Consider the following 19,024-nt stretch of genomic DNA (forward strand, 5'->3'; position numbering starts at 1 on the left):
AGAAACACAATCCACAAGCATTGGCAAATGAAGTGGACAGAGAAAAGGAGGAAGGGATCAGTTGGAGATGATACTATGGGTTTTGATTAAATAATGGGAGAATTATGACTTTAATAAGTGTAACAAAGTCTGGAGGATGTGGCTTGTCAAGAAGAGGAGTGAGTCTGTCCAATAGGTTTGACCATGTTGATTCTGAGTTAAACTAGGAAGTAGGGTAAAAGTGGGTGGAGGTTGTATGAAGAGCGGTGATAAAATTTAAGTAACAGGAGGAGCAATATCTGGATTCAGGTAATGTAAGAAGATTAAAAATTATATAGGCAAATAAAGTGAATACAATAATGATTAATGAGAATAATTACTAAGAAGAATTGTCCAGTTTAGTAATGTGAGATAATATATCTTTATGTAAGCCCATATTAAAATCTATATCTGTATCTTTATATATTTTATATAATTTCATCTTTTAAAAACAGGAGTACACTTTTGAAGGTACTATACAAGCTACATTAGCATCATGCTTAGTGGGGAGTTAACAAATCCATCATTATTACAATTGAACAATACAATAATTATTTTTATTATTAATACAATTTCACAAGATTATGGAATGGAAATCACCATTATTATTTAATATTCTTGAAGTATTCAGAAAAAAAAATGTAAGAAATGAAGAGTTATACCCTAGCTGGTTTGGCTCAGAATAGAGCGACAGCCTGTGAACCCAAGGGTCCTGGGTTTGATTCTGGTCAAGGGCACATTCAGGGTTGCGGACTCGACCCCCAGTAGGGGGCATGCAGGAGGCAGCCGATCAATGATTCTCTCTCATCATTGATGTTTCTATCTCTCTCCCTCTCCCTTCCTCTCTGAAATCAATAAAAATATATTTTAAAAAAGAAATGAAGAGTTATGTTTATTATTTTCTGATTATTTTCTTAATCCAGAAATTTTCTAAATTGGTAAATATATCAGAAATACTGGGAGTTCATTATTACCAATAGAACATAAATATGTACAGTGAAGTAGCTTCCTTTTAAAAATCAGGAGTTGGAAATAAAATACATTCATTATCAAACAGTAATAGATACATAATATGTGCAAGGATAAGCTTAAATAGACGTAAAAGAACTTTATCAATAAAACTGTAAGACTTTGCCTTTTGGCTCTCCAAACAGCACCATGGCAGTAGGCAAGAACAAGCATTTTATAAAAAAGACGACAAGAAGGGAGCCAAGAAAAAAGTGGTTGATCCATTTACTAAGGATGATTGATGCAATGTGAAAGCACCAGCTATGCTCAATATAAGAAATATTGGAAATGCACTAGTCACAAGAACTCAAGAAACCAAAATTCCATCTGATGGTATTAAGGGTTATGTTTTTGAAGTGAACCTAGTTGACCTGAAGAATGATGAAGTTTCATTTAGAAAATTCAAGCTAATTACTGAGAATGTCCTGGGCAAAAAGTGCTAATTTTCATGGCATGGATGTTACCCATGACAAAATGTCCTCTATGGTCAAAAAATGGCAAAGTATGATTATAGCTCATGTTGATATCAGGAGTACCAATTTTTATTTGCTTCATCTATTCTTTGTTGAAATTATTAAAAAAACTAGAGGCCTGGTGCACAAATTCATGCATGGGTAGGGTCCCTCAGCTTGGCTGGCCATCGGGGCCATTGGGGCCGTCTCACCCAGTCCAGATCAGAGCTGATCAGGGCCGGCCAGCCGGGGGGAGAAACTGACCACCCAGCCGGCCAGGGGGAGGGAGCAGGAGGGTGTCTGTGGGAGTGCACTGACCACCAGGGGGCAGCTCCTACATTGAGCATCTGCCCCCTGGCGATCAGTGCGCATCATAGTGACCAGTCAACTGGTCATTCGGTCGACCGGTCATAACGGTCACTTAGGCATATATATATATATATAACAGTCAGATTTTGAAGGCCTCTTATGCTCAGCATCAATAGGTCCACCAAATCTGAAAGAAGATGATGGAAATCATGACCCAGGAGGTGTGGATAAATGCAGGGGAGGGTGGGTGAGTGGGAAGAGATCAACCAATGAACTTGTATGCATCTATACATAACCCATAGACACAGATAATAGGTGGGTAAGGAAGGGGCAGGTTGGGAGAGGTCAATGGGGGAAAAATGGGACATGTAATACTTTCAACGATAAAGATTTTATTTTAATTTTTAAAACATTACTTGAAAGAAGTGGTCAATAACTGATTATAGATAGCATTGGAAAAGACATAGAAAAGGCTTGCTAATTTATTTATCATCTCTATGTCTCTGCTAAAAATGTCAAAATGCTGGAGAAGCCCAAGTTTGAGTTGGGAAAACTCATGGAGCTTCTTGGTGAAGGTAGAAGTTCTGAAAAAAACTGGAGATGAGACAGGTGCTCAGGTTTAATGAGCTGATGGATATGAACCCAGTCCAAGAATCTGTTTAAAATTCGGACTTTCAATGGTGACAAAAATCCTATTTGCTATGTTTTAAAAAATTATAAGATTTAATAAGAGAAATTTTGTAAAAGGCAAATAAATGACACTAACAAGTCCCTTGGTTGAAATGCCTCAATATAGTAAAAATGTCCTTTCTTCCCAAATATTTTCTGCTTTTATTAGAATCCATCTATCTCCTACTCCCTATAAAAAGACAGCCTTTTTGGGGGGAAGACATAACCAAATAATTACCAATTTTATTTGAAGAATAAACCTTTACATTGAAAGAATAAATCAGGAAAATTATGATAAATAATAATAATAATATAAAACTTTCCTTGTAAACTTGTAACATATATTTAAAATATTGGTAAAATGATCAACAAGGAATTTAATGGGACCAAAATGTTGTTAGAGAAATAAATCAAAGCAAACATTGCAATTTACTTTTGAGGATAGAATTTTTACAATATTGAGAAAAATAGATCACTTAGTAAATAATGGAGACAATTTTGGAAAATATACTTAAAATAGTTACTCATTATCATAGATCGAAATCAACACCCAAATATTGCATTGAGCTATTAAAATAATAGAATAAAATGAGGTGAATAAATTTTACATTTTTGGTGCTCAAAGGCAAGAATCATTAGGAGAAATATTAAATTTCTTCACTATGTAAACTTTTTTTGATAAGAAAACAAAAATGTTAATATATGATATACTGGTAAAATATTTGCAATGTAGATGAGTGACAAAGGTATAATACACCAAATATATAAATATAAATATGAAAGTAAATTAAAGTGGTGATATAAACAAATTCATTAGCAATTAAAGATGTGCCACAGTGGTACAAATCTGTGAGCAGGTGGGAGTTTCCATGAACTCTTTGTTGTAGGTTAAATGATAGGCTCTTTCAAAGGGTAACTTGATAGTATGTAGTATGTAATTTGAAGATTTTTAGTCCATAAAATCCACAGTGAGAAATTTATCTTAAGGAAATAATTAAAAACTTACATATATATGGATTTATAGAAGAATACTTTTATAAGAAAACCAGAAAACATTTTAAAGTATATGGTTAAGGTAAAGTACATTGCTACACACACACACACACACACACACACACACACACACACACAAATATGGTACTTCCATCAAATACTTAGATCAAGATGTCTATAATATGCTCTTAAGTGAATTTTATAGGCTACACATATAATACAATTTCATTAAGAAAAAAAAGAGATAGGCAGAGAGAAAGGGAAAGAGATATAATTTTAATATGTAGTGGCTGGAAGGATATTCCCCAAAATTTTACAGAAAGATACTGGACCTATACATTATTTTCATTTTTTCTTTATACTTTTTATACATAAAATAAAAACATATTAACTTGCATTTGGAAAAAGATAAGGCTATATATAAGCATTGTCTCTTTATTTAACATGAGGACAGCAAATTCTGTGCCCAGCTCATGGAAACAGAGCAAATTGTGCAAATTATTTGCTATTACAGCACTCTCATAAATCCTCAACAAACACTTTGAGCTTCCTTGGTGGAAACTTTTAATGAGTGTTCAGGTTATGCTACCATAATGCAGAGTCACTTAGCTGGCTTGAGATAGTAATTCTCTAACTCTGGAGTTTTCTCAAAGACTAAATCTCAAGAGTAGAGCACTCTCAAGTTGTGCTTTTGAGATGTTCCCTGAGAAAATCTGTGACATGAGCTGAAAAAGATACTTTAAATGATAATCAGCCAGCTGTAATACAAAAAGATAATTGGAAGGACAAGATTCAATTTTGACATTTATACTCACACAAAGAACTTGAAACAGAAAAAGAAAAGATGCATTCGCCTTTCACATCTTCTAGCAGGTAGTGTAGTGCAGGCAATTCATTTAATGATTCTTTAATTTATCCATGAAGGTATATATCTGAGCAGCCTGGGAAATAGCCCTAGAATACAGCATCCTTTAGAGCGAATAAAAATAGACATCCAAGTACTAAGATGTGTGAAGCTTAACATTTTTGTTGTAAAATAGTTAATTTAAAAAATGTAACTGAACCACACTACTAAGCAAAGCAAACTGTATTAGCTGGTTGCTATTCTTAGCTGTCAATTAATTTTCTAGTGCTGCCATGACAAAGTACCACAGACATGGTGACTCAAACAACAGAAATATGTTTGTCACAATTCTAGGGGCTAGAAGTAAGGGTTGGTTTCTTCTGAGGCCTCTCTTATTGTATTAGCTGGTTGCTATTCGTAGCTGTCAATTAATTTTCTAGTGCTGTCATGACAAAGTACCACAGACATGGTGACTCACACAACAGAAATATGTTTTGTCACAATTCTAGAGGCTAGAAGTAAGGGTTGGTTTCTTCTGAGGCCTCTCTCCTTGGCTTGTAGATACACATCTCTCAACATCTTCACATGTGTGTTTATGTCCTAATCTCCTCTTCTTATAAAGACATCAGACATATTCAGTTAAGGCCCTCTCTAATAGTCTTGTTTTATTTTAATCACCTCTTTACTGACTCTGTCTCCATATATAGTCACATTCTGAGGTAACAAGGGTTAGCATTTAAAAAAAGGATTTTTGGAGAATACAGCTAAATTGAGGGAATGACTGACTGACTATAAATAAATGAATAAATCTTTAGTACTGTTCTAATTGCTTTGCTAATGTATTCAATTAAGAAATATGCTGAAAAATATTAAAACGGTATAAATTTTCTGAAAATGGGAGGTTGAAATATTTTTCATGTCATATTTTAGTGTAGGATGTTTATGAAGTTATGTCATTTCTACGATATACCTAGAGGTGCAGAAGTGTAAAAGTACATAAAGATTCTAGAGATAAACCCCTTAGGTTTTATGATATATAATTATATATCATAATTTTGTTTGTTTTTATCAAGGCATAAAAAATTCTGACAAATTTGACTTAACAATTCACAGATTTGGTTAGCATGTAATTATATAGTGGGCCAGGCACCATTCTGTGTATATGTTGATAACAATAAGCAAAAGAAATTGAGCCCTTTCCTTCAGAGAGTTCATACTCAAATGGGGGAGAGAGTAAATAAATGTGCAATCCAATCAATAAAATAAGTTTAGGGTTTTTATATGCTGCCAGGAAAGAATAAAATAGGAAAATATGGTAGGCAGTGACAGCTGGTGTCTACTGTAGTCAGGGAAGGCCTCTGCTGAGATGACATTTGAGTGATTTCCTTATGATGAGAAGGGCTCTCTAAGCAGAGCAGCATAAGCAAATTCCCTTTGGATGAAATGATCTTCATGGGTTTAAAGGGCAGAAGTAGGTAACCGTGAGTAAAATGAAGTGAACAAAGAAAGTGTAGGGAAAGACTGTATGTAGAGAGAGAGGTCTTCAGATTATAGAGAGATTTAGGGATTTCAGTAAAAAGTTTAGATTTTAATATAATTGTATTCTTTTGAAGATTTGAGATGGGAGAGTAACTTGGTCTCATAAACACTTAAGAAAGACCATTCTTGCTTGGAAATGAGGCAAGAGGAGGAGAAGGGAGACCAAGAGAATTGCTGCTACAGTGGCACATGCACAAGGGGAAGGTGAACTTGAGAAGGGCTGGGGAAGTAGAAATGGGGGAAACTCACCATATTTGGGAAATATTTTGGAGATGTAACTGACAGAAGTGACGGGGGATTGGTTGTGTAGTGTAACAAGAAACAAATAATCCAACATGACTCAACAATATTTTGGTTTCTGTTGTTGTGTGAAAGATGGTATCATATACTGGGTAATTTTTGGAGGGAGTATATTTGCAGGAAAAACAACAAGCTATCTTTTGTCAAGGGGAATCTGAAATGGAGAAGATGTTAAATAATTGGATATGAGTCTTATTTTTCAGGGAAGATTTCCCTCTAGGCAAGATATATAAGTTTGAAAGTTTTCAGTATATACTTTGGCTGGGTACAGAACGAAAATATGCCCTGGCTGGTGTGGCTCAGTTAGCTGAGCATTGTCCCATGCACTGAGAGGTCTCTGGCTTGATTCCTGGTTGAGGCACATTTGAAGCCCTGGGGAGCTAGATGAGGTTACATTGGTTGAGTACAGAAAGAAAAAAGAGGGGATTCTAGGACAGTGCTACAGACTTTTCAGGTTTGGAGGAAATGGAAGTCCTAGTAAAAAATAGTAGTCCACAAAGTAAAAAAAACACCTCAAGAGCATAAGGTCTGGGGAACCTAGACACATTTTCAGGAAGAAGGAATAATCTATTGTGTCAAAAGCTAATGAATGGTTGAATGAAACAAGAACAGATAATCATTTGCTTTGGCAAAATGTTTTTGGTCTTCTCATTAAAAGCCATTTCATTGAACTGATGACAATTAAAGCACTGTTTGTGTACATTTAATGAAAAATGGAAGATGAAGAAATAGATATAGACAGAAGAGGGTCAAAGGGTAAACAGAAGCCTGGCTGGTGTGGCTCAGTGCTTGAGCATCAACCCATGAACCAGGAGGTCACAGTTAGATTCCTGGTCAGAACACATGCCTGGGTTTCAGACTGGATCCCAAATAAGGGGCATGCAAGAGGCAGGCAATCAATGATTCTCTCACATCGATGTTTCTCTTTCTCTCTTTATCTCCCCCTCCCTTTCACTCTCTCTAAAAAATCAATGGAAAAACATTCTCAGTTGGGGATTAACAACAACAACAAAAATGTAAACAAAAATATGAAATTAAAAAAGTATTAAAACACTAGAAAAGATTACAAAATCACATTACTATGCCTTTAGGGAGAGGGTTTTTTTGTTTTTTGTTTTTATCAAGGCATAAAAATGCTGACAAATTTTACTCTAATTACAATAGAAAGAAAACAACAACAACAAAGACATGTTGATCTAAAGTCATCAGATCAAAACTACTTTGATCTAAAGTCATTAGATCAAAACTACTTTTCCACACCTACTTGTATAAGAATATCCATATCACAAAAAGCCCCAAATAAGAAACAGTCCAAATGTGTATCAACTGATGAATAAATGTAAAGAGAGAAAAAACGTCCTGGCTGGTGTGGCTCAATTAGTTGAGCATTGTCCCATGCACTGAGAGGTCTCTGGTTTGATTCCTGGTTGGGGCACATGCCTGAGTTGTGGGCTCAATCCCCACAGGGGGTGGCTAGGAGGCAGCCAATCCATGTTTTTTTCTCTCTCTCCCTGTCCCTTCCTCTCTCTATAAGAATCAATATATTTTTAAAAAAGAAAAAAAAGCATCATATAATCACACAGATAATTGAAATATACCAAATTCCAATATCTTTAATAATTAATAAGGTATGGGTATAAATTTAAATAGACAATTGAATAATTCAATAATATTTTCAAAGAATAGCACAAACATTCTCATATTTTAGACTAACTTTAAAAATGTTTGTCTCCCTGATTTAACAGGTATCTGCATTTTAAAGTATACATCTATTGAGTGAGAATACTACTTATTCATCAGTGTTAAATCTTTAGGCCATTTCTCCTCTATAGGGATAATATTGTGAGTTTTAATTTAGTCTCACAGTCTATTTGATCAACTACCTCTGTAAAGTCATAAATTTTGTAAGTTTCTACAGTATGAAATGTAGCTGTGATTTCTGTATTGTATCACGTTGTAGTATCATGGATACATGGTTCACTATAATTCAGACATAATTACATATAATTATTTGCCCTTTCCAACAAAATCTACCTTTTCTCATATAAGTACAGGTTAGTGACCATTTCTGTTATTTCAGGATTCCACACTTTTTAAAAACACAGCCAAATTATTTTTCTCTAGTTACATGGTTTGAGAAATAGGGCTTCTCAGTGAGATGTGTCCCACAACTGAGTCCATCTGTTCTCCATTTCAAAGTTTTTCCAAAACTCATGAGTTACATTATAGGAAAGGAATTGTTAGCTCTCAGTCATATCACCAGGGGGCGGGGGGGAAGCCATCTCATTGGTCTGATGGCAATTAAAATACTATTTGTGTACATTTAATGATAACCACCCCCTCATACACACCCACATACACTAAAAAAATAAAAGCGGAAGGTGAAGAAGTAGATACAGACATGATAGACACCTTGGATGACTTTTACTACAGTAGGGAAATGGGAACCCACTGGAAATTCTAGAGAATTATGCTTATGGGTGGATGTCTGTGGATATTGGTTAAATTAGGTGATATTAAATTATTCAGTAAAGAAGGAACTGATAATGAGGAGAGAGAGAGAGAGAGAGAGAGAGAGAGAGAGAGATCCAGAACATGGATACATGGATAGAGAGTTTGGCTTTAGATAGGAGTAGAAGCACTTCTTCCATGGTAACTTGATGGAAGACAGATTATGGAGCTACAGATATGGGTGAACTGGAAGAATTAATGGTGGGCAAATTAAATAATCTTTATTTCATTGCATTTATTGTCTTTATGAATTATCAGTGATGTCATCAGTTGGGGATGATGAGATAAAAAGGTCTAGGGAACTTGAGAAACAAAAGGCATTGTGAAATAGTCACCTTGAAGAGGGGTATGTGAATTTACTGTGGAAGTGTAGTACTAGTAGGGCAATCAGGCATTGTTAAAGCATTCCTTGTGTTGTTATAAACTTGTGATGGTACTGCTGAGTGAACTAGTCATTTTTAGCTGCTGGGTTCAGCTTTTTCCTTTTATTATTGAAGGGTAACTTACATAAGATTATATTAGTTTCAGATGCATAATGTAGTTACTTGATAGTTTTATATATTGCAAAATGATCACCATAATAAGTCCAGTTAACATCCTTCACCATGCATAGGTACAGTTTGTTTTTTCTGGAGATGAGGACTTTCAAGATCTACTGTTCTAGCTACATTCAAATATGCAAGGCAGTGTTATTAACTATAGTAATAATGCTGTACATTACTTCCTCATGACTTACTCATTTTATAATGGACAATTTGTACCTTTGACCCCCTTTGCCCATTTCACCCTTCCCCACACCCTGCCTCAGGCAACCACCAATCTGTTCTCTATATCTGTGAGGTCAGTTTGTTCTTTTGTTTTTCTTTTTGTTTTGTTTTTTAAAAATCCTAATTATAAGTGAGATCATACAGTATTTATCTTTTTCCATCTGACTTATTTCATCTAGCATAATTCCATTAAGGTCCATCCATGTTGTCACAAATGGCAAGATTTTATTCTGTTTTTTAGCTGAATAGTATATAGGGTGTCCCAAAAATGTATACACAAACTTTGAATACTTATAAAGGCAATGTTTATTAAAATACATTTTATTTTTAAAATTGAGCTATCAGCTGATAAAGTGTGTATACATTTTTGGGGGGACACACTATACAAATATGCACACACAAACACACACACACACACAAACCTAAAAGTAGATTTATAGTTGTGAGTACTCAAAAACACTGAGTTTATTCTTGTATTATTATTTAATTATTGTATTATTTTCCATAAGAACAACTTACTGTAAACCTACTTTGGCCTCACAACATATATATTTGTGTGCACATGTACATATTTTTTTCTTTATTCATTTATCACTTAGGTTTCTTCCATTTGCCTATTGTCAGATATCTTTTCTAGATACTAATTTTGTTTCCTTTGGATAAACACCCAGAATTGGAATTGCTAGATTATATGATAATTCTGTTTTGAAATTTTTGAGGAATCTCCATACTGATTTCCATAGTGGCTGTACCAATTTATATCCCCACAAAGGTTCCCTTGCCTCATCACCAACACTTGTTATTTCTTGGCTGAGCAAAAGGGATATGAAGATAGAGGGAGCTGACAAATAGAGAAAATCTGATGTGGTAGAGAGAAGGCCTCAGTGATATCAGAAGATTGTTGGAATTTTAGAATAAGTGAACCAGGAGGGTTAGATATGATAGTTAGATAGCAGGTACAGTTGTCAGTGATGACATGGTCTGTTGTATGGTCATATGCATGGGTGACAAAAGTAAGGAGGATAAAAAGATCATTGAACACAAGGATATCAAGGACATGAGAATCCACAATGTTAGATGGATTGCATTCTTGATTTTTTATTTTTATGTAGCTAAGAATGATGAGAGCATCAGTTGTGAATTGGGAGACAGTAAACTGGAACCAACATTAGCACTGAGTGAGGGATATGTTGAGATGTCAGAAGATGAGGACAGTTAGGAAGGGTATGGAGTAGGGACGTCTGATAACATGCACTGCAAAGGAGCTGGGGTTTTCAAAGAGGTAAGAGAGAGTTCAAAAATATCAAGGAGAAGCAAACAGGACATTTAGTCTACTTATGCGGTTTTCTTACTTCCTCTACTTTGATGTGTGAGAGGGAGAAAAAACAGCCTCTTCTTAAGGTGAAAGTAGAAGCATGCCTTCAAGAAGACCTATGTGTCAGATAATCAGAAATAATAAATTGGATGATTTTCACTAGAACTTGGAATATCAGAGAACAAGTTTTAAAGGGAATATTAATAAAGCTTGTGAGGGAAGGGTTGAAGGGTTCTTGGATATGAGAATTAGTGTTTTTATGATGGCTAATCTGGAAGACTGGGATTTTGGTAGTGACTGAGATGCATGAGGAATAGCTGTAAGGCAAACTGGTAATATTTCTGATCCTTAGGGCTGGATGCTATTTAAGCTATTAAGGCAAATATCTCACCTGTGACTCGTGAAATTTTGTCACAATGAACCATTAGGGAGGCTGGATATATTCTCAGGAAACTGGGTGCTTAGAAACGGAGGTGATTGAAGAAGGGCTAGAATCTTGGAGGAGAAGCTGGAAGAAGGAGGGCTCTGGTTTTTCTGTGGCTAAAGGCTATTTAAAATCATTGTAAAACATAGGCTAGTCAAGGTGTTTGTAATAGCCTGGATTGTTGAGCTCAGTGTCTGTGGCGACCTCTCTCTAGTGAACCTTGCTAAACTACAAAGATCGGAAGACTAAAAGCTACATTACTCAGGCAAATTTCAACATGATTTCTGTGTGTGTTTTAGATTCTGTCAATCAGATGGGTTTGGATGAAACGTGAATTTGAAACTGAGTTTTTGGGAGAAAGATTAGGGAATAAGGCCATCATCATTCTGCTGGTACAGATGGTGACAGAGACAAAACAGTTTGGGAGCTGGCAGTTCTAACCCTCAGCAGTGGGTTTCTTGATAGTAAAAGGAGCAGCAGTGCCTTTGGTGCTCAAGTATGAGGCATGCTTTTTGAAAGCTGAGCCTAGAGCAGGGGTGGGCAAACTTTTTGACTCGAGGGCCACAATGGGTTCTTAAACTGGACCGGAGGGCTGGAACAAAAGCATGGATGGAGTGTTTGTGTGAATTAATATAAATTCAAAGTAAACATCATTACATAAAAGGGTACGGTCTTTTTTTTTTTAGTTTTATTCATTTCAAACGGGCTGGATCCGGCCCGCGGGCCGTAGTTTGCCCACGGCTGGCCTAGAGTCTGCTTCCTGGGCCCTCCCAGTGATTTTGTAAGCCATTTTATATCCTATAATAAATATCCAAACTTCTACTCTAAAAGCTGCCCTTTTCCAACGTGAAGTCAGGCACCCAATCTAGTTTTGGGGTTAAAACATATCAGCCATGATCACAGAGTTTCTGTCTTAGAATTTTATTATTATTTTAATTAAGATAAGAACCAGTCAATTATGAGAAGTAATGTATGTTACTTTTGGAAAGTAAGTTGCATTATTCATTGGGTTGAATTGGGAGAAGAGAGATACAGGTATACCTGGTTTCATTGTGCTTTGCTTTATTGCACATTACAGATGTTGTGATTTTTACGTATTAAAGGCAAGACCCTCCACCAGCAAAGGTTTTAAACACATTTCTTGTGGTGGTCTGGAACTAAATGCACAATATCTCTGAGTTATGCCTGTAATCTTGAGCTGATTTTTAGTGTGTGTGTGTGTGTGTGTGTGTGTGTGTGCGCGCGCGCGTGCATATGTATCAGAAATATTACTGGGTAGTTTATAAATGCTATAAAATGACTCTTAATATGGCACTGTTTTCCTAGAATCAGAAATTACCCTCTCCATCAAACTATTGATTGTTTCCTCCTATTCTCCTTTCTATTCTCAAGTAGACAGAAATGTTTCTTTGAATAACAGGCACTTGTTAATTTCTGAGATATCTATATACACTGAGTGGCCAGATTATTATGACCACCCCATCAGTACTTCGTTGGGCCACCTTTTGCCTTCAATACTGTGGCGATTCTTCTTGGCATTGACTCCAGGAGATGTTGAAAGGTGATGCGAGGAATTAAAGGGCCCAAATCATGCCAGGAAAACATGCCCCAAACCATAATACTGCTCCCACCAGCTTGAAGGGTTGTAGTCATACATGTGGGGTGCATGCATGCTTTCATGCTGTTTCTGCCAAATTCTCACTCTGCCATCTGCATGATGCAACTGGAAATATTATTCACCGGACCACATGACGTTTTTCCAATGCTCGACTGTCCAATCCTTGTGTTCCTGTGCGAATTGGAGACGTTTTATCTTGGTAACTGCAGACAGCAAAGGTGTTCCAACAGGTCTTTGGCTTCCATATCCCATACGATGCAGTATACGGCTAATTTGCCTACAAACATCAGGTGGTCATAATAATCTGGCCACTCAGTGTATATAAAAGCCAAGTGCCCAGAATGACTGGAACAACCAGTCGCTATGACACACACTGTGGCAGGCCAACTGGCCCGATGGGGGCAGGACCGGCCGGCCAACCTCCCACAGTTCCTCCCCCAAGCCAGTCCAGCCCCCAATCAGGGGTGGGGCCATCCAGCCAACCTCCCACGGCCCCTGCACCCCCTGATGACCAGCCCTGATTGGCCCCGATCTGGGTGGGCCAACTGGACCCCATCTGAGCACAAATTTGTGCACTAGGCCTCTAGTTTATTAAATGCCTAGGTGTCAGGCACTAAGCTAGGTGTTGGGAATACAGCTCAGAAAAAATTAGACAGCATAAAGCTTACAGTCTACTATAAAAGGTAGACATAAACAAAAATATTAATTAAATATGATGAATATTATTGACAGGAAAGACTTAGTCTTAGGAAGCAAATCTAGAAGGGAGATCTAAGCTATCATATGTAGGTGGTGCTTCTCAGGAAAGTTTGCTGTCAATTGTTTTATTACATGTAATACTGAGCTTAACAATATGTGCATGTGGTAACAAAGGCAAATCTCAAAAGCTTACCAAAACAAAAACGTATCTCTTGGTATCATAAAGTCAAATGGATGTCTATCGGGTGGCTTTCCCTCACTGTTGACCCATATGTCCTTTCCTCCCTCTGGTTGCTCCTTATTTCTCTAAGGTCTCCTCAGATTCCCCTGCTGCATTGACAACATTCAGCTGTCCAAAGAGCAGAACCAATTTGAGGAGGATTGTGTATCTGATACTTAATTATTTCATCCTGGATGGGATTGTTCATATTCCATAGAGAACAGACAAATGGACCCACCAAGATATAAGAGTGGGGTGGAAGGAAAGGGATGTGGGAAATATAGTCCTTGACAGGATAAGTGCTCCCCAGCAACAATACTGTTCTCTGCAAAAGAAGGAACAATTTCTTAGTTGAGTAGTTAGTTGTCTCTGCCACATGAAGGAAAAGAGACACACTTGTATTTTTGAGAGATAACTAGCCTCATATTAAAGCTGACATAGAGAAAAATATGATTGCAAATGAACTGTTGCTATCACTGATTTTAGTACCGTTGAGGGAATATTGGGCTTAAATATATATTTTTCATATAGCACATAGAAATTATAACTTTAAATTTGGGTCATTAAATTAAAGTGAACACTAGCTATGATGTTAGGGAACTATTCTTAGAGTTCTATGGAAGTAAGCTATCTTAGAATTTAAATCTGTGATCCTGTTCACAAACTTGAAATATTTAGGATACAAATAGATATAAAAAATGTGGACTTGACCCAAATTCTACCTTCATTTTAATCATTGTTATTAATATTTCTTGTATTGAGGTTCTATATATAAAAATCATTGTAAACAATGGAGAAAGGCTACATAATCCTATATAATAAAAGGGTAATATGCAAATTGACTCTAACGGCAGAACGACTGTTGGACCTGTCACTATGAGGCACACTGACCACCTCTCGGTCTTTTTCCCCAGCCTGCAGGCTCCAATTGCCCGATGGCAAATGGGGAACCAGGGGTGGGTGGCAACAGGGGGTGGGGCTGTCTGTGGGCAGCTGGATAAGATGGCCCTGATCACAGGCCAGGCCTAGGAACCGTACCCACACATGAATTTCGTGCGCCAGGCCTCTAGTTTGAATTACAATGGAAAAATTTCAGGGGGCCAATAAAACTCATGTATTAACACAAATGGACGTGGGACAACAAATTATTTGTGCTTTTAAAAGTTTTTTCAAAATGTTTCAAGATTTCTAATGCATTTAGACCATAGCTTGTGATATTGTGATTTATAATAAGAAATATATATTCATCCCTATTTCTGGCACTGAGTTACTAAAACCCTTGGAAATGCCTAAGTAATGAGAGGGACAAAACTATCTTTTATTATCTTAATGAGGTTACCATTTTAATTGAAGTATAATTGACATACAATATTATATTCATTTAAGTATACTGTACAGTGATTTGATATTTCAGTACACTGAGTAATGATCAGCATAATAAGTCTAGTTACCATCTGTCACTATACAAAGTTCAGACACTATTACTAACTGTATTCCCCATGTTGCATATTATATTCCATTATTTATTTATTTTATATCTGTAAGTTTGTATCTCTTGATCCCCCTCATCTGTTTCTCCTGCTCCATCCTTCACTCTGGCAATCGCTAATCTGTTCTCTGTATCATGGAATCTGGTTTTGTTTTGTTTTTTTATATTCCACATATAAATAAAATTACATGGGATTTGTCTTTATAAGTCTTATTTCACTTAGCATATGTTGGGTCCAAATCCCTCTACCAGGGGCTGGACCTTCTTGGATCTTAGAAGCTGGAGAAGACATGAGAAGTCGTGGGTATATAAGAGAGTCTGTATTGCAGCCCAAGTAGCCATTGGTACTAAGGAGCCATTAGACTAAGCAGTTTTTCAAAAGAGCCTCACAAAGGCAGCTGCTTCTAACATAGCAGCAAACATATGAGTCATCCTTGCAAAAACAGCTAGTATTTGCCGGTTAGTAACACATCTTCCCCACAACGCAGCCCTCAACATGGGAGCTGTACAAATATAGTAGCCCAACCAAGCAGCCTCTCACTGGCTGGTCAGTAACACACTCTATACTAACTTAGACAAAAGAGGCTTCAGGCCAAATAGTGACCTCAGTCTTTTGGGTTATAGAAGGGTTCACTTGTGCAGTATATACAGTGAAACTGCTGTGTCCTTGCATCTGCCTATGGTAACTTGGCCTTGAACATCCTGATTAGGATTCCTATGCTCAGATTGGCCTTGAACATTTAGTGTAACTGACTGATTGGGGTTTCCCCAGCATAATACCTTCTAGGTCCATCCGTGTTGTTTCAAATGGAAAGATTTCATTATTTTTTTGTGGCTGAGTAATACAGTGGGGCCTTGACTTACGAGTGTCTCAACTAATGAGTTTTTCGAGATACGAGCCGTCTCTCGGCCGATTTTTTGCTTTGAGTTGCGAGCTAAAATTCGGGTTATGAGCCAGCTTCAGATACCCCACCACTAATTAGCGCAGTGAACATCACAGTGAACGCCACAACATCAGCCCAGCATCACGTGTCTCACTCGTTCACTTTTTGATTTGACATACGAGTAATTTGAGTTACGAATTAAACTCGTAAGTCAAGGCCCCACTGTATTTCATTGCATATGTTCCACATTTTTATCCATTCACCCACTATGGACACTTAGATTGTTTCCATATCATGGCTATTGTTAATAATGCTGTGGTATAATATGTTTTGAATTAGTGTTTTCATATTCTTTAAATAGATACTCTGAAGTAGAATTACTGGATCATATGGTAGTCCTATTTTTAATTTTGGGGGGAATAGGAGGTGACTTTTGGACCCCACCTAAGGATGGGAGCTGATTGCTAGGAGAGCCAACCATATAATTACTGGGTTGGAACTTTAAGTCCCCACACCTGACTCTTGGGAAGAGGAGGGGGTCGGGAGATTGAACTATTTTCCAAATGCCAATGATTTGATCAATCGCGGCTATTTAATGAAGTCTCCATAAAAACCCCAGAGAACAGGGTTCAGAGAGCTTCCAGGTTAATGAGCACATGTAGTTGTGCAGCCTGGAGAGGGCACAGGAGCTCCTGTCCTTCCCACCCCCCCTCCCACCTTACTCTACACATCTCTTTCATCTGGAAGTACTTTTTATTATTATGTCCTTTTATAACTAGAGGCCTGGTGTGTGGGTCCCTTGGCCTGGCCTTCAGGGATCAGGCCGAAACTGGCTCTCCAACATCCCCTGAGGGGTCCCGGATTGCAAGAGGGTGATTCTCAGGTGACACACCCCAGAATCAGGCTCTCTCCTTTCTAGTTGTGGGTGTGTCACTCGAGAACCGCAGCTTCTGAGTCACTGTAGCTCAGCAGCTCCTGCATTGAGCATCTGCCCCCGGTGGTCAGGGCGCCTCATAGCTACTAGTCAGAGGGTCTGCCCCCTGGTGGTCATTGCGTGTTATAGCTACCAGTTGGACTGTCCAGATGGTCCCTTAGGCTTTTATATAGAGAGATTATGTCCTTTTATAATCCTATATAATAAAACGTTAATATGCAAATAGACCAAATGGCAGAATGACCGCTTGCTATGATGCACATTGACCACCAGGGGGCAGATGCTCAATGCAGGAACTGCCCCCTGGTGATCAGTGTGCTCCCATAGGGGGAGCGCTGCTCAGCTAGAGGCCAGGCTCATGGCTGGCGAGCGCAGCGGCAGTGGTGGGGAGCAGGCCTAAGCCGTCAGTCAGACATTCCCCGAGGGCTCCCGGACTGCAAGAGGGCACAGGCCAGGCTGAGGTACACACACCCCCCCCCCCCCGCCGAGTGCATGAATTTCATGCACCGGGTCTCTAGTTAACTGATAATATAGTAAGTAAAATGTTTCTCTGAGTTCTGTGATCTGCTTTAGCAAATTAATTAAACCCAAGGGGGAGGTTATGAGACCCTCTGACTTACAGGAAGTTGGTCAGAAATACAGGTAAAAACCTGGCTTTGACTGGTGTCTGAAGTCTAAGTAGGGGGTTGTGGGAATCTCCAATCTGTAGCCAGTTTGTCAGAAGCACAGGTAAGAACTTTGGGATTGTGACCGGCATTTTAAGTTGTGGGGAGGTGCAGTCCTGTAGGACTGAACACTTAACCTGTGGAACCTGATGCTATCTCCAGTTCATGGGTTCATAATTGAGCTGAATTGTAGGACATCCAGCTGGTGTGTGAGAATTGCTTGTTGCTATGAAGAAGCCTCCACATATACACATATTGCAATTGGGTCCAGGAATCCCAAAGGAAGCTTTCTCCACAAGTATTTTTGAAAACAATTGACAGAAAAGTTGAATAAATTTAGTAAATCCCAAATAAATCTTTGCATAGGTTAGTAATTACTAACGTTTTGTCACATTCATTTTCTCTCCCTTTTTCTTTCTCAGATAGATGGAGAGCTAGCTAGCTATTGATATAAGATTTTTTTTTTCAGACTCAGATGAGATATTGCAGGTATCATGACACAAGACCTCTAAATACTTAAGCATGTTCCTCCTAATAGCTAGGGCATCCTTCTATATAAAACCAATAATTTTCAATGTGAAAAATGTAACAGATATACTCTTAACTAAAATGTAATATATAATCAGAGTTCTTCAATTGTCTAATAATGTCCTTTAGAGCTAATTTTTAATCTAATGTAGGATCTAAGCAGAGATCATGCATTGCATTTAATTGTCAGTATTACTTAAACTTTTTAAAAATAGAATTGCCATTTTTTAAGAGTTCAAGATAGTGTTTTAAAAACGATTTCTGAGCTTTGATTTGTCTCATCGTTTCCTCATATTAGGTTCAAGTTGGACATTTGTCAGAGTATTGCATTAGGACAACTGTGATACTAGTTTCTTCCATTGCTGGTGATGTCACATGTCGTTACAGAGTCACTGTGGTGTCTGATTTCTGCATTGGAAAGCTACCTTTTCCTCTTTGTCATTAATGATTTAGCAGTGAGGTGATAGGAATGTGTAAAAATCCTGTTTCCTAACAACTTTTTACCTTATTGATGAACCTTGCCTGAAGTTAGTATTAATAGTGTGTGGCAAAATGTTTATTTTTTATTTTGATTGTTCCTATGTCACTGGATCCCTACACACTACCCTCCCTTCCTCCTCCTCTTCCTCCTTCCTTTTCCCTCTTCTCTTCTTCCCCGCTCCTGCTCTTCTCTCCTCTCCCTTTCCTCTTTCCTTCCTTCTTCTCTCTTTCTTTTGTTTACCTCTTTCCCATCCTTTTATGATTACCATTGCATTGTGGATTCACAGATTAAATGTGAGACACCTACTGTAATCCCGGTTACCTTTTCTGTAAATCCCCTGGGGAAAGACAGTCTAGT

At 37.7% G+C, this 19,024-nt stretch overlaps 1 protein-coding gene and 1 pseudogene across 1 annotated transcript in view; both read left to right on the plus strand.

The window, feature by feature from the left end:
• Nucleotides 1–19,024, plus strand: part of LRFN5 (leucine rich repeat and fibronectin type III domain containing 5) — a 349,319-nt gene that overhangs the window by 54,080 nt on the left and 276,215 nt on the right. The gene's annotated exons all lie outside the window — the stretch shown is intronic.
• Nucleotides 1,177–2,497, plus strand: LOC106727767 (annotated as a pseudogene).

Source organism: Myotis brandtii, unplaced genomic scaffold (assembly GCF_000412655.1).
Source record: "Myotis brandtii unplaced genomic scaffold, ASM41265v1 scaffold479, whole genome shotgun sequence".
NCBI classification, from domain to species: domain Eukaryota; kingdom Metazoa; phylum Chordata; class Mammalia; order Chiroptera; family Vespertilionidae; genus Myotis; species Myotis brandtii.